This window comes from Ovis aries, chromosome 17 (genome assembly GCF_016772045.2).
Source record: "Ovis aries strain OAR_USU_Benz2616 breed Rambouillet chromosome 17, ARS-UI_Ramb_v3.0, whole genome shotgun sequence".
Lineage (NCBI taxonomy): Eukaryota > Metazoa > Chordata > Mammalia > Artiodactyla > Bovidae > Ovis > Ovis aries.
In genome coordinates, this window is record NC_056070.1 from 59304045 (window position 1) to 59327840 (window position 23796).

The following is a 23796-nucleotide window of genomic DNA, read 5'->3' on the forward strand; positions in this document are numbered from 1 at the left end:
TGTCCTGTTCTACCTGTCGATTCTTGACCTGCATACAGATTTCTCGGGAGGCAGGTCAGGTGGTTTGGTGTTCCCATCTCTTTCAGAATTTTCCACAGTTTGTTGTGATCCACAGTCAAAGGCTTTGGCATAGTCAATAAGGCAGAAGTAGATGTTTTTTCTGGAACTCTCTTGCTTTTTTGATGATCCAGTAGATGTTGGCAATTTGATCTCTGGTTCCTCTGCATTTTCTAAATCCACCTTGAACATCTGGAAGTTCACGGTTCACGTACTGTTGAAGCGTGGCGTGGGAGAATTTTGAGCATTCCTTTGCTAGCATGTGAGATGAGTGCAATTGTGCGGTAATTTGAACATTCTTTAGCATAGCCTTTCTTTGGGATTGGAATGAAAACTGACCTTTTCCAGTCCTGTGGCCACTGCTGAGTTTCCCAAATTTGCTGGCATATTGAGTGCAGCACTTTCACAGCATCATCTTTCAGGATTTGAAATAGCTCAACTGGAATGCCATCACCTTTATTAGCTTTGTTCGTATTGACGCTTTCTAAGGCCCACTTGACTTCACATTCCAGGATGTCTGGCTCTAGGTGAGTGATCACACCATTGTGGTTATCTGGGTCATGAAGATCTTTTTTGTACAGTTCTTCTGTGTATTCTTGCCACCTCTTCTTAATATCTTCTGCTTCTGCTAGGTGCATACCATTTCTGTCCTTAATTGTGCCTATCTTTGCATGAAATGTTCCCTTGATATCTCTCATTTTCTTGAAGAGATCTCTAGTCTTTCCTATTCTATTTTTTTCCTCTATTTCTTTGCATTGATCACTGAGGAAGCTTTCTTATCATTCCTTGCTATTCTTTGGAACTCTGCATTCAAATGGGTATATCTTTCCTTTTCTCCTTTGTCTTTAGTTTCTCTTTTTTCCAGCTATTTGTAAGGCCTCCCCAGACAGCCATTTTGCTTTTTTGCATTTCTTTTTCTTGGGGATGGTCTTGCTCCCTGTCTCCTGTACAATGCCATGAACCTCTGTCCATAGTTCATCAGGCACTCTATCACATCTAGTCCCTTAAATCTATTTCTCACTTCCAGTGTATATCATAAGGGATTTGATTTAGGTCACACCTGAATGGTCTAGTGGTTTTCCTACTTTCTTCAATTTAAGTCTGAATTTGGCAATGAGTTCATGATCTGAACCACAGTCAGCTCCCAGTCTTGTTTTGGCTGACTCTATAAGAGCCTCTTCATCTTTGACTGCAGATAATATAATCAATCTGATTTCAGTGTTGACCATCTGGTGATGTCCATGTGTAGAGGCTTCTCTTGTGTTGTTGGAAGAGGGTGTTTGCTATGACCAGTGCATTCTCTTGGCAAAATTCTGTTAGCTTTTGCCCTGCTTCATTTTGTACTCCAAGGCCAAATTTGCCTGTTACTCCAGGTATCTCTTGACTTTCTACTTTTGCATTCCGTGGTGGCCCAGCCTTAAAAGAATCCACCTACAATGCAGGAGACGTGGGTTTGATCCCTGGGTCAGGAAGATCCCCTGGAGGAGGGCATGGCAACCCACTCCAGCATTCTTGCCTAGAGAATCCCATGGGCAGAGGACACTGGCAGGCTACAATCCATAGGGCTACAAAGAGTTGGACTTGACTGAGCAACTGAACAGCAACAGCAACAGCACAGAAGCACTTACCTGTCACCAGGTGTCCTTTCTTTCTGCCCTCAGCACCCCCTACAGGTCATGCGTCATCATCATCTATTTTACAGGTGAAGAAGCTGAGGCACTGGAAAGCTTGCCAATGGCAGTGAGGTAGTGAGAGGTGGGATCCAGGCTGTCTAACTTCAAAGAGCCCTCACCACTTACATCACCTATCCCCGTCTTCCCTTCTACCTGGAAGATGGAGTTTGGACAACGGTCCAAAGCTGTTCTCCCAGCCTGATAGGATCTCACAATTGCAGTTATAGATTCCATACTGTCTTACTTTAAGCAGATGCTCACTCCGAATCTTCAGGCTCACCTGTCAGGTAGGAATGTTTGGGGGTGTTAGTTGCCGAGACTAAGATTCTGTACCTTGTGAGGAAGCACCCTGTATTATCTTTTAAAGGACTTGTGGGAGCCAAAAGGGGCCTCCCACTGTCTGCGTCTTTCCAGAGTCCTAAAGTTGTCAGCTAACCAGTTTTTCCAGACACATCGAACCCACGCGCCTTAGGAACAGGGCCTCAGGTTTTGTGTTAAGTTCTGCTGACCCAGCCATGGTTGGCCCAGCAATGGTTGTGATCATCAAGGGGCACGCTGGCCAGTAAAAAGAGCCAGGTGGTTAAAGAGGTAACTGTGATAAAGGGGAGTGGGGTAGGTACAAGGTCCTCTAGTGTGCAAACCTGGGACCCCTACCTTGACCCAGGGTAGAGATGCTGAGAAGGTCTCGTGGATAAGCCAGGCTCTCCCTGTCCAGGGCTAGGGAATGTCTGACCTCCCACTTACACCTTGGCTCCTGTCCATCAGCTTGAGCCTGGTCCAGGGACAGCACTTGTGTCTAAATCTTTGCCACTTTTCCAAACCCCAAAATAATAATATCAATAGAGATGGCCCAGCTGCCACCTCCCAACAGAGTGCATCCTTTCCAACCCAGAAAGACAGCTGGAGAGGAAACTCAGAAGCATCCAAGGATTCCCCTCTCCTCCTCCTGCCTTCCCCCTCCCATAACCACTTCCAGAGGTCCCCTCCTCCCTTCCCCTCCTCCCCTTCTCCCCCGCCCCCCGCCCCTCCCCGTCCTTCCTCCCTCCTCCCCTGCCCCCTCCCCCAGGAGGAACTTGGCAAGCCATCTCGTCGCCGATCAATCTGTGGTGTAACAATTAGCACTTAGGCACCACTCCTGCTAAACACATGCTTTGAAAACACTTAAGAAAAAAAAAAAAAAAAGGAAGAAGAGTCACAAGGAGCAGAAGCCTGAGCAACACCGGGGTTGGGGGGGGGGGGGGATGTCAGGGAGCGCCGCCAGAAGGAGGGGGGTGGGGAGGAAACAGATCAATGCTCTGCGGCCTGGGAGGCATCTCATCCCCTCTTACTGACGAGGCCAAAGCACTTTGAGGCGTGTTTCCACCGTGAGCAATTAGTCTGCGAGACCACAGGAGTTAAGCTAACACTGGTTGCCCCCCACCCCCACCCCCTCGCACCCATCTTCCCTTCCTCCGGGAGAGAGCAGTGGATGACAGTTTCAGCGGGTAGCGAGCCCCCGCAGCAGTGGCGCCAGCCTGCAGCCTTAATGGGGGCCCATCCGAGGAAGGCCAAATGCTCCAGCCTCCCAGAAGGCCCCCCCAACCTCCCACCGCCCACCTGCCCCAGCCCCCCTCCCCAGCCTCCCTCACCCCTCTGCTCCTGGTAACAGAATCCAGTCGACACCGAGTCTGTCTGAGCGCCTGCGAGCTGCCTAAATTGATTGTAATGGTTTTATCGCGCGCTGAGAGCGCTGGCGGTTTTCTCGCCTCTGTTGTTGGCTTTCATGCACAACTTCCCCAGGCAAGGAGGAAGTTGAGTCCTCTTTGGGAGCGGTGGATCGGATGAAAGGCAACTTTTGTTTGTGGGCAAGAAACTGGCCGCCTCCGCCGGCCGCCTGTCTCCAGCCCCACTCAAGGCTGCCCTTTCTCTCTGGGCCTTGTGGCTTGTCAGCAAACCCTCAACAGACAGCGGAGGAGGAGGCAGAAGGGGTGGGGAGGGGTCCTTTCTGGAGCCAATTCTGGGTTCTTCTCTAATAGCCAGAGCGTTTGAGGATGAAGGGGCTCCGGTGGAGAGGGGGGTTCTTGAAGTTGACAATATTGATCAATAATAATAATGGCTGAAGATGGTGATGGCTAGTCAGCCTCTGAGCCCTCATCAGGAGCCAGCTACTGTTGATTAATCACTCTATGGACCCTCTCATTGAATTCTCACCCCAATCCTGCAAGGTACACATTATTTCCTCCATTCTACAGATGGGAAAACTGAGGCAAAAGAGAGGATGAGGCTTGGTCCAGGCTACACACAAAGCAGCTGGAAGAACCAGGGGAACTGGAAGTCAGTCTTGCTGATTTGTAATCTGGTCCATTCTCTCTCCACCCTATGGCTTCCTCGACTGGTAGGATGAGAAATATAGCACTGTAACACTTCAGATATTGGGTATCCTTCCATCTGTGCGTGCTTGTAAGTCTCTTGAGTTGTGTCCGACTCTTTGCGACCCTATGGACTGTAGCCCGCCAGGCTCCTCTGTCCATGGGATTCTCCAGGCAAAAATATTGGAATGGGTTGCCATACCCTCCTCCAGGGGATCTTCCCTACCCAGGGATTGAACCCACATCTCCTGCAGCTCTTGCATTGCAGGCAGATTCTTTACCACTGAGCCACCGGGGAAGCCCATCCCTCAATCTACCCCTGTGAGAATGGCCCAGGCATGCACCGTGTAGGCAAGGATTTCTTGGGGAGTGGGTGAGGATGGAGTATAATCTCCTAATAAGATTTATCCCTTCTTGTCTGGACATAGGTCTCTATTTGAGAAGAGTGGGCAGAGTCATTAAAATGAGGAGAAAGGGCAGTTTCTGGTTATGTTGCAGAGAGATCATAGTTTTCAGAGGAGGGACCAAGACGAGGCAATTGGAAGGTTGAGGAATTATCTGTGGATTTCACTATTGAGGGCATCGGTAATGTCACTAACACCAATAACCAAATCGGGATGTAACCATGAAATTGATGTCTGCTCAGCTTGTTAATGACATTGTAGACTATGAATCTATGTAGAAGAAAGAAAAAGGAACAGGGAATTCTTTACATTTCAAAGCCTGGAATTGAACCAGCAAATACATGGAATTTTTCTGTGTTCTTTTTTCTTTTAACTTTTATTGGAGTATAGTTGCTTTACCATGTTGTGTTTCATGCCATACAGCAAAGTAAATCAGTCGTATGTATGCATATATCCCCTAATTTTTAGCTTTCCTTCCCATTTAGGTTACCACACAGGGCTGAGTAATGTGCCCTCTGCTACACAGTAGGTTCTCATCGGTTATCTATTTCATACATAGTAGGGCAGTTCTTAAAGATTTCTTTCCTCCTCTTCTCCCATCTCCTTCCCCGTTCTCCAATTTCCTGTTCTCATGCTTCCCTGCTATGCAGAGACTGGGTAAGACATCAGCTGTCTTTGGGACGCCCAGCACAGTAGGAGGAACTGTGGGAAACAGTGAAGGCAGCCTCGTAACCCCCAGTTGGAGGTGCTGATCCCCTGATTCTCAAAAGACAGTACAATGGTTCCCATTAGCCGTTGGCATTGGTGGGATCTCTTGTTTACACTGGATAAACTCTCTAAGCCTGGAATCCAGCCACAAGCCAAAAGGATGATATGAAGACCCTAGGGGCTCAGCCCCCAGGAAAAGAGAATGTGACCAAGGTCAGAATGGAGAGATGAGCAGGAGGTGGGGTGGGAGGAAGAGGAGTGGGTCTCGGGTTTCGGGTGGTAGGTGATGCAGTAATCACGCCCTGTCTCCAAGAGGAGGCTGAGAAGGATAGACTTTGGTAATCCCAAGGGCCCATTGCTTGACAGTCCATCCTTACAATGGGTTGGAAGTTGAATGAGAGGGTGTGGGATCCAGTCCACTGTGATGACAGGAGAAGCTGATCAGCTTATGGGTTGAAGAAGTGGAAATGGGTGTGTGCATGGCGCCTGGTCAGGGAAGTCCTTACATTTCCATAAGGTGGCTCCTTCTTACCTGAGCTGGTCCAGGTGTCTCGCTCTGAGGGTGATGCTGGGAGCAGAGCTATAACAGGGATGGGGCTGGCCTTGGGAGGAGGGAGAAAGAAGGCTTGGTGGGGGACTTGGGTGAGCTGAATACCAGTGTCTCCAACCCAGCTGCCCCTTTACCACTCCCAACCACAGTGGGGTTCTATTTGAACCAAAGTAGGACCAAGAGACTAGTTTAAGTAATGAACACTTTTGTTGTACGGGAGCCTCTGCAAGTTGTGTTTTTAGAGTAGGGGTCCCCAATCTCCAGAATCTAATGCCTGATGATCTGAGGTGGAGCTGATGTAATAACAATAGAAATAAAATACACAATAAATGTAGTATGCTTGAATCATCCTGAAACCATCCCCCCCGCCAAACCCTGGTCCATAGAAAAACTGTCTTCCGTGGAGCCCATCCCTGGTGCCGAAAAGGTTGGGGACCACTGTTTTAGGCAGAAGGGTCATTGAGAGGTTGGGGGCAGGGCTGGATGGCAAGGTAAGCTTAGAGGCCAGAAAGGGAGCAGACACAGGTCAGGATTAGAACTTGGAAAAGAAGTGTAATTTCAGCTTCTCGTGGATGGTCATTTGGCCCTGAGAAAACAGGGACTCTGCAGTCATATGGCCCCTGGCCAAGCCAGCTGGGGCAGAGATGTTCCATTGCCTCTCCACGGTGGGCTGAGCAAGAAGACAGGATCGAGGAATTAGAGGAGACATTCAGAACAGCTAGAAGGAGGAGGTTCTTCCTCCAAGTTGACAGGAGTACATGAAGAATCAAACTTCTAAGTGGAAGGATAGGGCCCCAGTGCTCAAATGAGAGGCTCAAGGAGCCATGAAGTGAGTTTGACACACCTAGTAGAGTACCTGCTGCTAAGAGTCTTCTTAAAAATAAGAACAATGGCATATTTTTGAGATGTCTGTCATTTGGTGGAGGAAATCAAAATGGCATATGAAATGCCTAGGAGAGAACTGCACACAAGTGTATAATCAAGAGCAGAATGATAGTTTACAAGCTCTACCTTTCAAAGGATATGAGAAAAGGTGGTGAGAAGGTAGATATATTGGTTGCAAAGAAGAAACACATCCAATTAACTGAAGCCCAAGCCGTCAAATACATAGCACACATTACGATCTCTCCTTCCATTGCCCCGGCAGACATCACTAATCGATCACTGCTACTCGTTCTTTCACTGTCCAGTTTCTTAAGACAAGGAACTGGGAAGGTGCTACCAGAGGTGGTATGAGATGAAATCTCGTCACACTCTCGCCCTTAGGTGATGAGAATTTGTTTTAAAGACATGCAAGGAAGTGTGAAAGCACAGAGAATTTAGTAGCCATAAACACACTTGTATCTCAGTACTTTTAAGACCAGGATAGGGAGCAAGCCTCCTGGATAATCGGACCAATGATTCATTTCCATTTCCACTCTGGATCCAACAATGGTTCCAGTAAATTCTTTCATTCGTACTGTGTGTGTGTGTGTGTGTGTGTGTGTGTGTGACAGAGACAGAGAGGGAGACAGAGAGAGACAGAGAATCCAGTTGGGGTAATTGTCATCAGCCAATATGGCATGCTTTTATAGGACAGTCTGTCTCCAAGACAATTTATAAATGCTTGACTCCTATCAGGAACAGACTTCCCTCAATTGCTTTTGGCTTGGATAGCAATTGTTTAATCCAGGGGCCAATAAACTTTCTGTAAAGGACCAAATAATAAATATATTAGACTCTGTGGGCCATGCAGCCTCTGTCACAACTATTCTACTCCATCCCTGGAGTACAGACGCATTCAGAAACACTACATCAGCAAAATGCTGTGTTTCCATAAAATTGTATCTACAAGAACTGGGGCCTTCCACGAATCCATGGTGGCCAGGATGGATAGTAGAACACCCCAGAGCACAATCGTGACATCTTTATGCAGAAGAAACGGTGTCTTTCTCAGAAGAAAACTGTATGCCTTGCAGATGTCCAGTGTTTTCTGACAGGAGGCTTCCCTGGTAGCAGATGATAAAGGATCTGCCAGCAGTGCAGGAAACCTGGGTTCGATCACTGGGTCAGGAAGATCCCCTAGAGGAGGAAATAGCAACCTGCTCCAGTATTCTTGCCTGGAGATTTTCATGGACACAGGGACATGGTGGGCTATAGTCCCTGGGGCTGCAGTCCATGCGGCCTCAAAGAGTTGGACATGACTGAGCAACTTCTAACACCAGTGTTTTTTTGAATTTTCTGGAGTTGGGCTAGAGATAGTAGCTGCGGCTATGGCTCTCATGTGCAGTTTCTAAACGATGTCTGGTGGTTTGCAGCAAATCAGATTGCACTCATGTTTTGACACTTTCTTTTCCTGGAGTCTTTCTCCTATTGCTATATCCTTTTTGTATAAAACAGGGATGGAAAATACGTGGCACGCCTGCTGTGTTCCCCCCTTGCCTCACCCATGGCAGACATCACTAATGGATCACAATAGTTTTCACTGAGTCCATGCTTAGCCCAGAATCTATCTTTCTTTCTTTTAAAGTATGTATTTACTTGGCTGTGTCAGATCTTAGTTGCGGATCGTGGGGTTCTCTTTAGTTGTGGCACGTGAGCTCCAGAGTGTGGCACAGTGTGGCTCAGTAGTTGGGACGCATGGGCTTAGTTGCTCAGCAGCACGTGGAATCTTCCTGGACCCGAGATCAACTTGTGTCCCTGCATCGCAAGGGGAATTCTTAACCACTGGACCGCCAGGGAAGTCCCCAGAATCCTTCTCGACATAAAAACAGAACAAACCACTCAGACGTGGCCCTCAACATGAAACTCGTTTGTCAGGCGACTAAGAAAAGAGTAGAAACCCAGGAATGATAAAGTTTGAGAGCAAAGTCCAGAAGGGCATTAAGATTCCCAACTCCCCCATACTACTGGGCTCAAATCCCACTTTAACTGACTGTCAACAAACCCCAGGGCAGAGTCAAAAAAGATCTTGCCAAGTTGTTCAGACTTCTCCTTGTTTAAGCAGTTGTTCTCATTTTTGTTATTCTAGAGTTCCTGGACACTGGGCTCCAGCTGCTTACTCGGAGAAGACTTAGTGTGGAGTCTGGCAAATCTTTCTAGCTGAGCAGGGAGGAAAATATTTCAGCACAGACATTTGTGACCCTTCACGAAGCTCTAGAGTTGGAAGCCAGACCAGGACCTATAGTCCTTGCTCCCACGCATCAGGCCCAGGGCCCGGGTTGGCAGCCCCCGCTGACTTTTTCCTGCTGTTTGGAAAAACACCCCTCCGGTCACCACCTTCCAACTCGCATTGGTAAGAGAAGGAGAGATGGGCTTTCGACAGCATCCTCTGATGCACCTTCTGCGTTTGATCTCACGGGGTGGGATGAGGTCGGATCTGAGCCTCAGGAGCCTTGTCAACAGGCATTTACACCAGGTAGAAAGGGGGACCATCAGAGCCGCTGCTGGCTAGGGCAGCCGCAGTGCTCACTTGGGAAATTTTTCAGGAGAAACTGTCACGGGGGGTGTTCTGAGTGCCGACAAGATGTGTCAGGGAAATCCACCAAGCGCTTGTAGGAAGCAGTCTTCTTTTCTCGCGGAATTGCGCTGACTTTCTGGTTAGGGGCCCAGAGGGAGTTGGTTGGCATTGAGGAATGAGCCAGAAGGATTGGAGCAGCAATGGGGGGGAAATCATCTCTGGGGCTGGAACAAGGCTGTATCCTCTTTGCACTCATTTCTCCCTGCCCCCAGTCTCCCCTGTGCATGTGGCCTTGCCCCCCATTTACAAAGATGGTGCAGTGGTTAAGCGTGTGAGCTTCAGTCAGTACTTGCAACTGAGTTCCAGGCCTGCCGTTAACTTGCTGGGGAATGGTGGCCTGGTTACTCAGCCTCTCTGTGTCTCATTTTCTGCGTCTGTAAGATGGTGATAATACTAGTTACTTGCCCCGTAAGGTTCTTCTTGTTGTTTTTTAGTCACTAAGTCATATCCGACTCTTTGTGACCCCATGCACTATAGCCTGTCAGGCTCCTCTGTCCATGGGATTTCCCAGGCAAGAATACTGGAGTGGGTTGCCATTTCCTTCTCCAGGGGGTCTTCCTGACCCAAGGATTGAACCCCAGTCTCCTGCATTGACAGGCAGGTTCTTTACCGCTGAGCCACCTGGGAAGGTTCCTAGGAAGGTTCAAAGAATTAGTTCTGGAAAAGGGTTTAGTAAACAAAGTAAGCACTTTGGGATTCATTTGGTTTATTTTTTTTTAAGTCAAATTTATTGAGATTTACTTTATATCCAGTAAAATACACCTTTTCATCCGTAAGTTCACTGATGAGTTTGCTGAATTCTAACAAATATTTATGATCATGTAACCACTGCAATCAAGGTATAGAAAACTGCTATCCTCTCCCAAAGTTCCTTTGTGCTTCTTTGTCCATCTTGGGCTCTAGGCCCCTGACGGTCATTGATCTGATTCCTGTCTCTAAAGTTTCACCTCTTTCCGAATGTCATAGAAAGAAACTTATTCAGCCTGTAGCCTTTTGTTCCCTGTTCTTTCACTTTCCGTGAAGCTTTTGAGGTTCGCCCCTGTTGTTGTATATATCACTAGTCTGTTCTTGTTTATGATCCAGTAATTGTCCACTGTATTAGAGACTCCACTTTTTGTGTATCCATTCATCAGCTGGTGGACATTTTGGCTGTTTCCAGTTTGGGATGGTTATGAATGATGCTGCTATGAGCATTCACATACATACATGTGCTTGTGGTCTTGGTGTTGGACATCTGTTTTATTGCTCCTGAGTAAATACCTAAGAGTCACATTACTAGGTAACATGATAAGAGTATGTGTTTGCCAACAAAGGTCCATCGAGTCAAGGCTATGGTTTTTCCAGTGGTCATGTATGGATGTGAGAGTTGGACTATAAAAGAAAGCTGAGGGCCGAAGAATTGATGCTTTTGAACTGTGGTGTTGGAGAAGACTCTTGAGAGTCCCTTGGACTGCAAGGAGACCCAACCAGTCCATTCTGAAGGAGATCAGTCCTGGGTGTTCATTGGAAGGACTGATGCTGAGGCTGAAACTCCAATACTTTGGCCACCTCATGCGAAGAGCTGACTCACTGGAAAAGATCCTGATGCTGGGAGGGATTGGGGACAGGAGGAGAAGGGGACGACAGAGGATGAGATGGCTGGATGGCATCACCGACTTGATGGACATGAGTCTGAGTGAACTCTGGGAGATGGTGATGGACAGGGAGGCCTGGCGTGCTGCGATTCATGGGGTCGCAAAGAGTCGGACACGACTGAGTGACTGAGCGACTGAACTGAGCTGAACTGTAGGCAGTACTGCCCAGTGGTTTTCCCAAGTGGTGGTGCCATATTGTGTTCTAATCACCGGTGTAGGAGAATTCTGACTGGCCTGCATCCTCGCTACTGTTTGACATGACCAGCATCTCTTTCCTTTTAATTTGATCTTTCTCTTAGGTGTGTGGTGGTATTTCATTGGAGTATTAATTTGACTCTCCCCAAGCCTAGTAATGATGACTGTATTTTAATGTATTTCCTGGGCAAGTGTCTCTCCTCTTTGGGGCGCGCTGGGGTTTTCTAAGGGGTGAAGACAACCACTTGCTTTTCTGTCCTCCGTGATCATGTATCTGCATTTGGAATCACCCTGTTTTGAGAGACGAATGAAGCTGAATAATTGAAGGGCCCAGTTTGGCTTCCATTACTTTGGTTTCTCTCCGTCTCTGTGTTGGTTTTATTGTTCACAAGGCCCCGTGACAACTCCAGGATCTCTTCTCATTGAAGAAGTGTCATTGCACGAGGAAGCCCAGCCCCCGCTGGGAGGCGCATCAACTTCTCTTGCTCTCCTAGCCTGGAGTTATCTGTAGCTCATTAGGCGTTTGGTCATTAAGAGCCATCACTGTGGCCACAGAGATTGACTGACTAACACCTAGGTTCCATGCCCATCCCTAGGGCTGGTGGTGGGAGCCCATGGATTGAACGTGAGGAAATCAGAACTTCCCCAGGCAAATCAGAACTACTGAGTGCCTTGAGCAGTGAAACAAGGGCCATGTGCAACCCTTCTCCTCTGGTTTTATCCTCAGTGGAGGTTTGGGTGAGCTCCTCCTCCTCCCATCATGTGGACCTCCTGGGAATCTTGCTGGTCTTGAGTGGGCAGGTCTGAGCAGGGGGACCTAGGGTGTGGATGCTACCTGGACCACGCCCGGAGTGGTGAGGGTACCAGATAGGCAGCTGGTAAAGGGTAGTTGTGATCACTTCTCTTTCTTTCCCCAGAAGAGGGCTGTGGCGATCTTTTGCTCAGTCTCTTCCAAACATTCCTAGAGGGCTCATTTCTCCAGAGTGGTTGCCAACTCGGGAACAATGAGGTGACACGAGGCAGTGGCAGAAATGGCGTCTGATGGTCGACACGTTTTTCCCTGGGCAGGTGTGGGGAGAGCAGGGCCAGCTGCAGGGGAAACCTCTAATTGGCGAGGGAAGTCACTGGGCTTAAACAGGATGCAGGCAGAGGGCCCCGTGTCCCGGCTCCCCTGCGACCTTGGGACTGAGCTGCCAGGGAGCGAAGGAGAGTGGAGCCGGAAGTCCAGGCTTTCCTTAGGGTTGAGTAGCCACCCCCGGACTTTCCATCACGGGAGGCTGCGTGGCGTGCGGGGCATTCTTCTGGAAAGACGTGTGTGCGCAGAATCCTTTGTAAACTGCAGCTGCCACTCTACTGTTCATCTATCAGATTTAAAAAAATTATCTGTATTTGTCTTGTAGGAACAGATTACCTTAACCTGAGGGCTTGAAACAGCAGATGCTTCCAAGCTAAATTCATCCTATTCCTTGCTTGCTGTGTCCACACCTCCGTTCTCTACCTCTGAGCCTCTGCAGATAGGTTCATAGAGACCATTTTTCTAGATTCCACATACATGCCTTAATATATGAGATTTGTTTTTCTCTTTCTGACTTACTTTACTCTGTATGACAGACTCTAGCAAAATGGACCGCTAGTGGGAAGCTGCTGTACAGCGCAGGGAGCTTAGCTCCATAGTCTGTGATGACTTGGAGGGGTCATCCTTACATCCGTATAAGGTAAGGTGGGAGGGGAGCGGGAGGAAGGTTCAGGAGGGAGGGGATATATACGTATACATATAGCTGATCCATGTTGTCGTATAGCTGAAACTAACACGATATTGTCAAGCAATGATACTCCAATTCAAAAAATGAATCCATTGATTAACTAAATAATTAAAAAAAAAAAAAACCAGCAGATATGTATTCTGTCACAGTTCCTAAGGTCAGAAATGGAAACTCAGTATCACAGTCGAAATCAACGTGTCCGGAGGGTATCCTCTGGAGGATATAGGAGGAGGTTTGGTTTCTTTCCTCTTCAGCCTCTGATGTTCCTAGGCTTGTGTCAGCCTCGCTCCCAACCTTCAAGACCAGCACTTGCACCCTTTTCTCTGTCTTCACTTAGCTTTCTACTCTCTGTCTTCACACGGCTTTCTGTTCTCGGTGTGTAAAATCTCTATCTGCTTCACTCTTGTAATTGATGTTAGAGCCCCCCTAGACAGTCCAGGAAACTCTATCCATCTCAAGATTCTTAATTATAGCTGTAAAGCTCCACCTCCTTTTCCATATAAGGTAAGATTGCAGGTTTCAGGGATTAAGACATGGATCTCTTTGGTGGGGGTTATTTCAAACACATTATCAGTCTCCCTGCTTGAAGGCTATAAGCCCCTTGAAGGCAGGGATTTTGTCTGTTTTATTCAAAGGTATGGCGTCAGCACCTACAAGAGTTCCTGGCATACCGCAGAGGCTTGATAATTTTTTTAAAACAATGTTTATTTATTTGTCTGTCCTGGGTCTTAGCTGCAGCATGTGGGATCTATTAAGAGTTCCTTGAACAGGGATCGACCCCAGGCCCACTACAGTGGGAGCGCAGAGTCTTAACCACTGGACCACCACGGATGTCCCAATAAATGTTTTTGGAGTGAATCAATCAGTGATTGCATTTTTAAGTCAGAAAGATAGGGGGCTGCTGTTTAAAGAAACCAGCTTAGAATCTGTTGTGAAGAGTGGTTTGATAATCTGAGTAATTGCCTTCAATTCATGCTCTGAAAAAGTGATTTTTTTTCAGCATCACTGTTTCTTCATGGCACACTTTCTCCCTATGCAGCTTGGGATGTTGTTCTCATAAAAAGTGGCAGAGAATCAGCAAGGAGCTTTTTTGTTTCCATGGAGTGAAAAGTAAAGCTCTTAACTAATGTCATTGTCCCTGTACATTTTCATCTCTAAATTTCACTGGATGTATCACTCAATCGTGTCTGACTCTTTGCAACCCCATGGACTGTAACCTGCCAGGCTCCTCTGACTGTGGCATTTCCCAGGCAAGAAAACTGGGGTGGGTTGTCATTTCCTTCTCCAGGGGATCTTCCCAACCCAAGGGTCAAAACTGGGCCTCACAAATTGCAGGCAGATTCTTTACCATCTGAGCCAAGAGCAGCCAAATAGTCCAGAACACAGCCCTGAGTCCTAGAGGTGATGTTTAGAGCACTGAGACCTCAGTTCAAATCTTAGCCCTGCCCCTGCCAGCTGTGTGGCTGTAGGCAAGTCCCTTTCCCTCTCTGAGCCTCAGTTTTTTCACCTGTCACATGGGATTGATCATTGTATCTCACCTCATTAGATTGTGGTGAGGATTTAAGACCTTGATGGGTATCTTCTGAGTACTTAGCATGTGATGGGCACTGGGTCCACTGTGTGAAGAGAAGGCACACAGTCCCTACGTGTCAGGGGCATCCGGGCTCCCGGGAGTGTCAGGAGTGTGAGGGCTCCTCTGGCCTGGGTCACGTGATCCATGAATGTTTGTGATTGCTGTTACTATGAATAGAAAAAGTCATCACCATTTCCTTCTCATTATTGGGCACCAAATCTGCAACTGGGATTGTTTTTCCTTTCTGTGGCTTTAAGGAGGGGTCACTGCGCCTTGGAACCGAGCAATGGACCTGGGGTTCAGAGAGAAAGAAGTCTTATACTTGCTGGGCAGTACAGATGGGAGAAACTGCTCTGGTGTTGAATTAGAGGAGGAAAAAAGTGACTAGGTTGGGGCTGGTGATAGGAGAAGTGGATTTATGGTTCAAAAGTGTGGGTCCACCTAAGATGGGTGATAATCTAGAGATTCGTTCCTGGCATGTGGTCTGAACTCTAGAGCTTTTACAGACCAGAGAGGCGTGGCTATGCACACGGGAGCAGGGGCCATGCGTGGCTTCGGCTGCAGGGAGCTCCTTGAGAGGCAGGGACTACTGGAAGAGGAAAGGAGAAGAATCTGAGGAGCAGGACTGGGGCAGGGAATGTCCTTGCTTCCATTTCTCTGGATGGTGACAGTAGATCTGTAGGCACATGGCAACTTCTTTTATCATTATTTTTCTCTTACCCCATCTTACTAGATTAGACGCTCCCTGAGGAGTGTGCTCATCTTTCTCATAGTTGGCATTTAAATCAGGTGTACAATTGGCTACAGTTATGAGAAAACTCAACTCTTATGTGACTTAACAGCTTGTTTTCCTTATATAACATGAAGTCCAGAGGGAGGTAGATCTTGGAATTAGCTTAATAGCTCCAAGGTCCCTCTATGATATTCTTAGCTTGATTCTTTTCCTGCTTAATACCTAAAAAGTAGCTGATTACAAAGTAGCTGCTGTGCCTCCATAAATTACATCTGCTTTCCAAGCTGGCAGGAGAGTGAAGGGACAGAAAAGCCTCAACTAGCCACACTCACTCATTGGCTACCGTGGAGCCAACAGGGAAGATTGGGAAATAAAAGATCTTTCTGTTTGTTTTAAATTCTGCTTGTATGGAAATCCCAATGGGATGCAGGCTGCTTGAAGACTCTTGAGAATGAATGAAAGAAGGAAGGAACTGGCAGTTATCTTGAGGATGAATGAATGAGCCCACAGTCCATCTTCTCAGCCCAGCAGTTTGCCACAGTAATGTGTCTTCCTGATGACCAGAAAGATTATGTGGATCCCAGGGCAATTCAGATCACTGGGCCTTAGTAACTGAGAAGATGAGGGTTGGGTGATGTTTGATTTAATATGTACATTTGCTCATTCATATTGAATAAGCTCCTCCTCGGGGTGGGTCCCTCTTCCATGTGGACAAGAAGGGCCTACTTTTGTGCTTCCAGGTCTCCTGAAGATGCCACTGGGGATGTCTGCAAAGAAACAAGTGAAGTGTAGGGCTATCGGGCAGTGCTCGGGGTCCCTGTCTTGCTTTCAATCTTAATTAGTTCTCTTTTGTCCTTGCCCGGCTTTAGGAGCTGGCCAACATTTCACCCTAGGGACTTGAGTCCTAGCAAAGGCAGGATGGAAGTTCAACTGGATTGAATTGGGACACCTCTGCCTCTCAGCTCCTTCTCCGGGGCCCTTGGGATGGATATTTAGCCAAGACCTTGTCCAACTGGGGCATCTTGGCCCAACAGCCTTTTGTGGGAGGCCCTTGGGGATAAGTGCCTGACCACTTGTCCAGAAGTGGAAACAGAAATGTGACCTTGGCCAAGTTACTTAACTTCTCTGAGCCTCAGTTTTCTTCTCCGCATTGGCTTGCTCTGAAATTCAACTGAGACATGCTTTTAAAGCATCTCTATACAACCGTGCCTGGCATCTAATACACGTGAATAAAATCAGGGCTGTTTCACTTCCTTCTTATAATTATTACATGATTAACTGGAAAGACCCGGGTTTGACTATGTGTTCAGTTGCTTATTCTATAGTGACAATTTTCTCTTGTGTAAAATGGGTGATGATAGAGCTTCCCAGGGTTGTGGGGAGTTAGAAATGTGGCCAAGTGGGACTTCCCTGGTGGTCCAGTGGTTAAGATTTCATCTTCCAGTGCTGGGGGTGCAAGTTCAAGCATTCGGGTGCTTTCCTAGTTGGGAAGCTAAGATCCCACATCCTTCATGGCCAAAAAAATCAAAACACGAAACAGAAGCAATATTGCAACAAATTCAGTAAAGACTTTAAAAATGGTCCACATCCAAAAAAATCTTAAAAAAATATAAGAAGTGTGACCAAGCAAAAGCAGAGAAGACGCACATGTGGGATGAATGTGTGTGCCTGTTTTGCACTGAATAAATGTGAGAGCTCAACTTGCCCAGAGTGAAGGTCTGCCTTGGGACGGGGAGCTCAGCTGAGGAAGGAGAAGACTGCAGGAGGGAGGTCAGACTGAGTATTAAGGGAAGAAAGGAAAGGCAGGGAAAAGCCTGGATTTTTAATCATTCAAATATAGGGCAGGGAGATACATTTGATGAAGACTTAATAGGAAGATGGGAGCTGGGATGAGCCCCGAACCTCTGGGGCTCTGGTTGGGGCAGGTGCTGAAAAGTACCCGCCCTGGGTTGGGCCAGAGGCGGGGGCATTTAGGGCTGTTTTCCAGGGAAGAAGAGGAGGTGCCCATTCAGCATGCCCTTTCCATGGTTGTTCCTGGACGCTGAGGTCAGATTTCATAGTTGGAGCATGTAGAGGCCGGGCGGGAGAGGGCACAGTGGGAATCAGCCGAGGAGTACACGCACACCCCAGGATCCATCTGGAGTCACAGTCTGAGAAGCTCAAGCGTACAAGGGCTCCGGCCTGACGTTCCTATCCAGGCTTCCCCCTCCACTGCCTTGTTGACTTCACAGTGTTCACTTAGTCTCTCTGAAGTCCCAGGATCCCCATCTCTTAGTGTGGTACAGCAGTCGCTAAGTCGCGTCCAACTCTTTGCGACCTTGTGGACCATAGCCCGCCAGGATCCTCTGTCCGTGGGATTCTCCAGGCAAGAATACTGGAGTGGAAATTGCCATGCCCTCCTCTGGGGGATTATTCCCAACTCAGGGATCGGACCCTCGACTCCTGTGTCTCCTGCATTGGCAGACAGGATTCTTTAGCCCTGAGCCACCAGGGAAACCCTTTAAAAGCTCACAGCTCCTGGTGATTTACATAGTATATTGCAATGCCTTAGTTCTCTGAGCTTCCCATGGTCACAGATAATCCTCACTGCAGCCCTCTGAGGCAGAGTCTAGTCTCATCCTCCTTTGACAGATGAAGAAACTGAGGCACAGAGCAGTGAAATGACACTGCTGGCGTACCCACTCAGGCAAGAGGAGACCAGAGGCCCAGGCCTTCACCACTCAGTTCTTTAATAATTGCACAAATAATTCACTGTCAGCAAATGAGATACAGTCCCCCCCTCACCCCCTTAAAAAAGATTTCTGGGGCAACCCAGTCTTCCAGGCTGGAGCCAGAGGTCGAAAGGCCAGTGTCCTTCTCTGGCTCACTGCACAGACTTTACTAGGTGGTAAGTCGGATGCCAGCAGGAACCTTGGGACTGCCCACCACTTCACTGATCTCCAGTGCCTAGCACAGAGTGAGTGTTACACACCGTGTGATTCAGTGACTGCCTTCTGCACTAGGCTGTTGATGAGCATCCAGAGGCTGGTTCCAGGCTTATGTATAAATTACATCTCTCCTGGTTTTCCCAGGTGGCTCAGTGGTAAAGAATCCTCCTGCTGATGCAGGAGAAACAAGGGACGAGGGTTTGATCCCTGGATTGGGGAGATCCCTCTGGAGCAGGAAATGGCATCCAACCCCTTGCCTGTATTCTTGCCTGGAGAATTCCGTGGACAGAGAAGCCTGACGGGCTACAGTCCAGGGGGTTGCAAAGAGCTAGACAAGACTGAGCACACACACACACACAGTCTGACTGCTTCTCAAGATCAGGGGCTGTTTTGTTCATATTCACCCATCTTTCCACCTGATCAGGTACCTAGTTCCTATGGAGGCTGGAGGCCCACAGCAAGGTGACCAGGGGCAGTTCTTGGAGGAAAAGCCTGCTGGAGATGGGAGGGGGAGGACTGACTTTCTTGTAGACACCATCTGCTGCCCCAGATCTGTGAGCTTCTTCAGATTCCAGCTTCTACTGACAGGAGCTTTCTTATAGGCCTTTAGCCTCCACCTGGGATTAGCTTCTAAAAGATCAGAAAGCACTTAAACATATAAAACACCATGTAAAGACGTAAATAATCCCCAGTAATTTCACAGGGAATTAACTCTTTCCTTAGGCTGTTGGACCATCCCTGCCCCAGTTGCCTTTGGTCAGAAGCTGAGTAATCAGGGTGTCAGCAGATGTTAAGTCAGAAAGGAACCTGGGAAAGGCTCTAGTCACGGAGCCACATGAAAAGATGGGGAGACTGAGGCCCAGAGATGGGAAGAGGCTTGTTGAAGCACATACCCCTATGCCAACTCTAAAGTTAAAGCATAAACCAACATGTAGGCTTGGGAAGGCTTCTCCTTTCTGTTTTAAAGTCTCTTACTTCAAATAAGATCTCCAAAGCAGTGTGGGCAGAGTCATGTTATACTGCAGAACACAGGCTCCTGAATGGGAAAGAATTATGTCTGCAACTTAACTGCTGGTGATTTTGGAGAAAAGCATTTCACTCCTTTGAGACTTAGTCTCCACATCTGTGAAATGGGTTGAGACATGAATGGAGTCAAATTCACTGAATAATGTAAGGATGAAGTGAAGTGGTGATCTTAAAGAGCTGTGTGTATATTAAACACCCAGTTAAATAACTAATACATAGATATTATGATAATTACCATCCTTTCTTGCCCCTCCCTCAAACCCTCACCTCCCAGGGTTTTCTCCATTTAGGTGCTTCCTAAGGGCTTCCCTGGTGGCTCAGCTGGTAAAGAATCCACCTGCAATGCGGGAGACCTGGGTTTGATCCCTGGGTTTGGAAGGTCCCCTGGAGAAAGGAAAGGCTCCCCACTCCAGTATTCTGGCCTGGAGAATTCCATGGACTGTAGAGTCCGTGGGTCGCAAAGAGTCGGACATGACTGAGCAAATTTCACTTCTGGTTCCTCGGGCCCCAAGCTTTGGAGTCATCTCTGATTTTCCCCTCTCTCTTACACTTTGCAGCCAACCTCTCAGAGGTCCTATTGTCTGAACCATAAAATATATCTAGAATCTCCCACTGCCCTAGTGTCATGTTCCCACTCTGGTCCACCCCGGATGACTTTAGAAATTTCAGATTGATAAACTATAGCCTTTGGGCCAAAGCTGGCTTGATGCGCCCCCCTCTTTTTTTTTTTTGACTCTATGAACTAAGGTTAGTTTTTACCTTTTGCAGTGGTTGTGGGAGAAAGCTAAAGGAAAAATATTTCATGACATGTAATGATTATAGGAGACTCAGAATCCTGTGTCCAGAAAGTTTTATTGGAACAGAGCCAGGCCCACTTGTTTTGGCATGGCTGGTTTTGTGCTATAGCCACAGAGGTAGGTAAGTGTAACAGAGACCGAGGGGCCTGCAGAGCCTAGGGGTAGACTCTTCATGGGCCTCTTTTCATCCATGTTTTCCTATCTACTGTCTAGCCCCAAGACAGCTTTCTGAGTGCTTCTTTTAGTGCATTCCTGCCTCTACTCACAGCGCTTCGGTGTGGCTCCCCGAGTCCACAGTTCTTCAGTGTCGCTCCCTGAGCAAGTCATGGTCTTCATGATGCCCAACAAGGCCCTACCGGATCCACCTAGCACCTCCGCATCCCGCTTAGCTCTTGGGCCTCCATCTCCTCCTCTCCCCCTTTACTTCACTCTAGCTACTCTAACCTCCACCTCTATTTGCACATGATGGATACACCTCTGCCACAGGGCCTTTGCACTGGCTGTTTCCTCACCTGGAAGCCTCATTCCCTCGCCTCCCTCAACTCTTTGCCTGAATCTCACTACCCCGAGACTTCTTCCAGTGTCCATCTAATCCTTTGACCCTCCTCAACCCTCTTACCATCCTCTATTTTTTTTTCTTTTTGTTATTATACCCATTCCCCTCTTATGAACTAGCCGATTTACTAATCCATTTTGTTTGCCATTTGTCAACTGTCTTTCTCCATCCCATCACTTTATGGCATATAGAAGGGGAAAAAAGTGGAAACAGTGACAGATTTTACATTCTTGGGCTCCAAAATCACTGCAGACAGTGACTATAGCCACAAAATTAAAGGACAGGGAAGCCTTGCTCCTTGGAAGGAAAGCTAAGACAAACCTAGACAGCATGTCATTGTTGTTCAGTTGCTCAGTTGTGTCTGACTCTTTGCAACCTCATGGACTGCAGCATGTCAGGTTTCCCTGTCCTTCACCATCTCCCAGAGTTTACTCAAACTCATATCCATCAAGTTGGTGATGCCATCTGACCATCTCATCTCCTGTCATCTTCTTCTCCTGCCTTTAGCCTCTCCCAGCATCAGGGTCTTTTCTAATGAGTCTGCTCTTTGCATTAGGTGGCCCAAAGTATTGCAACTTCAACTTCAGCATCAGTCCTTCCAATGAATATTCAGGGTTGATTTCCTTTAGGAGTGACTGCTTTGATCTCTTTGCTGTCCAAAAAGGCCCCTCAAGAGTCTTCTCTAGCACAACAGTTAGAAGGCATCAATTCTTCAGTGCTCAGCATATTAAAGAGCAGAGACATCACTTTGTCGACAAAGACGCATATAGTCAAAGCTATGGTTTTTCCAGTAGTCATTTATGAATGTGAGAGCCAGACCATAGAGAAGGCTGAATGCCTAAGAATGGATGCTTTTGAACTGTGGTGCTATAGAAGACTCTTGAGAGGCCCTTGGACTGCCAGGAGATCAAACCAGTCAATCCTAAAGAAAAGAAACTCTGAATATTCATTGGAAGGACTGATGCTGAAGCTGAAGCTCCAATACTTTGGCCACCTGACGTGAAGAGCCGACTCATTGGAAAAGACCCTGATGCTGGGAAAGATTGAAGGCAAAAGGAGAAGAGGGCAACAGAGGATGAGATGGTTGGATGCCATCACTGAGTAGATGAATATGAGTTTGAGCAAACTCCGAGAGATAGTGAAGGACAGGGAAGCCTGGCGTGCTGCAGTTCATGGGGTTGCAAAGAGGTGGACAGTGACTGAACAGCAACAACTCTCTCCATCAATGAGGAGGAGAGGTCCCCTGAAGGCAGGCATGTGTGTTCAGATGTGTTCACGACCGTATCCCCAAACCCAGATAGGGCTGGCCCCATCAATGCACAACCGTGCTATTGGGCTGGGCTCAGAAGGGCTGAGAAGGGGGTCCCTGCTCAGAAGGAGCTGCAGTTGGTTTAATGCTCTGCGCCACCATTGTGAAGCTCCTATCAGCTTTTGGACAGTGAATCTCATATCGTCACTTTGCATTGAGCAAGGCCAGTTTTCTAGCTGGTGCTGGCTGTAGAAGCCTGCCAGGCACACAGCGGACCCTGGGAGAATATTTGTGGAGTGAACAAATGAATGAATGATCCTTATTATGATTCAGCTCCATGCCCGACCTGCTTCTCCGGCCACTGCAGCCTCCACCCTGTGCCTCCCTTCCTCCTGCCTTTTGAAGGCGCATGTATTGATGGAAGTGGACAGGAAGAGGAGTCAGTCCTGGATCAGGGAGCCAGGAGAAGATCACCTACAGAGCAGAGAAGACGCAATTACTCCAGCAACTGTCCATCCCACCAACCGCAGCTCGGAGCCTCCACTTAATGTAATTGAGTGTGAAGGCCGGCTGGAGACACAGGCGCCCCTGCCGCTCCCTCTCCATAATATAGACACTGTTGGTTGCTAATTGGCGCCAGTGGGCTGGTGCTAATTGTCCTAATGCACTCGGCTTGATGGAGGCAGAGGCCGCCCAGGATGGGGGGTGGGAGGCTCCTTGGGAAATGGTGGGGGGCAGCGGGCGCCCAGCGGCAGCAGACACTGCTACACTGCTCATAAAAGTTGGAACGGGCTTTAATTTTGCATCAAATATTTAAGCGGGTTTGGGGAGGGTGAGGGGGAGGTGGACCATTGAGCTTAGCTTGCGGTAACCCGCAAGGGGTCCCAGATGGGAATAGGCCCCCCTGCCATCCTTATCAATGGATTAGAGATGACTGTGTCTCCAGCATTGTCTAATTAATTGTGTGAATTTCTAATGACCCTTTTACTGTCTCCCCCCAGCCGCACCCCAGTCCCTTCCCTTCTGCCCTCGTTTGCATTCGGGCTGCTCCCTTTTATTCTAGTTGTTTCTGAAATGTGTGTTTTAGTGATGTGACTTGTCATCTGCAGGGGGAGGCAATGCAGAGGGCTGGGGACCTGGGGTGCGGGTGGGGGAGAAGCTGGAGTTGGCCGTGAACTCACTGTAGTCTTAGCATACTCACTCACCTCCTCCAGGCCTCAGGGTCCCTAATGAATGACTGTTGGGTGGGGCTAGTGAGTGTCAAACAACAGCACCCGCTCACTGATGGATAGCAAGACCTTTGCGGGAATATGGAAATATATATATTTTAATTTTGCACCTGAATTTGTTTTAGTGAGCGTTAGGGGAAACAAAGGGGCTTCCCAGGCGGCGCTGGTGGTAAAGGACTTGCTTACCAACGCAGGAGACAGGAGAGATGCGGGTTCAGTCCCTAGGTTGGGAAGGAGGGCACGGCAGCCCACTCCAGTATTCTTGCCTGGAGAATCCATGGACAGAGGAGCTTGGTGGGCTACAGTCCATGGGGTCACACAGGGTCAGACACGACTGAAGCAACTTAGCACGCATACACACACACAGGGGAAATATATTTATATTATATATTATACTAGACACATTAAGGAAATGGCAATCCACTCCAGCACTCTTGCCTGGAAAATCCCATGGACGGAGGAGCCTGATAGGCTACAGTCCATGGGGTCACAAAGAGTCGGATACGACTGAGCGACTTCACTTGACTTTCACAGACACATTATATGGGTTTAATAATGACACAAAGGTGCAGTATGCTGGTGAATATTTAGCCATCAGTCCTGCCGGGGAAGAAAGCCCTGATCTGGAGCATTTGCCAGTTTCCATGTGCTTCCCTGGTGGCTCAGTGGTAAAGAATCCATCTGCCAATGCAGGAGACGCAGATTCAGTCCCTGGGTTGGGAAGATCCCTTGGAGATGGAAATGGCACCCCACACCAGTATTCTTCATAGGGAAATCCCATGGACAGAGGACCCAGGTGGGCTACAGTCTATGAGGTTCCAAAAGAGTCAGACATGACTTAGCGACTAAACAACAACAGAAATGGTGTCAATACA

The 23796-nt window shown here is 48.0% G+C and overlaps 1 long non-coding RNA gene across 2 annotated transcripts in view; it reads left to right on the forward strand.

Annotated features, from left to right (window-relative positions):
* Nucleotides 1–23796, forward strand: part of LOC132658006 (uncharacterized) — a 405815-nt gene that overhangs the window by 160313 nt on the left and 221706 nt on the right. For both annotated transcript variants that reach the window (XR_009596898.1, XR_009596897.1), the window contains exon 3: nt 8751–9014. This is a non-coding gene — a long non-coding RNA (uncharacterized LOC132658006). The remainder of the gene's footprint in view (nt 1–8750; nt 9015–23796) is intronic.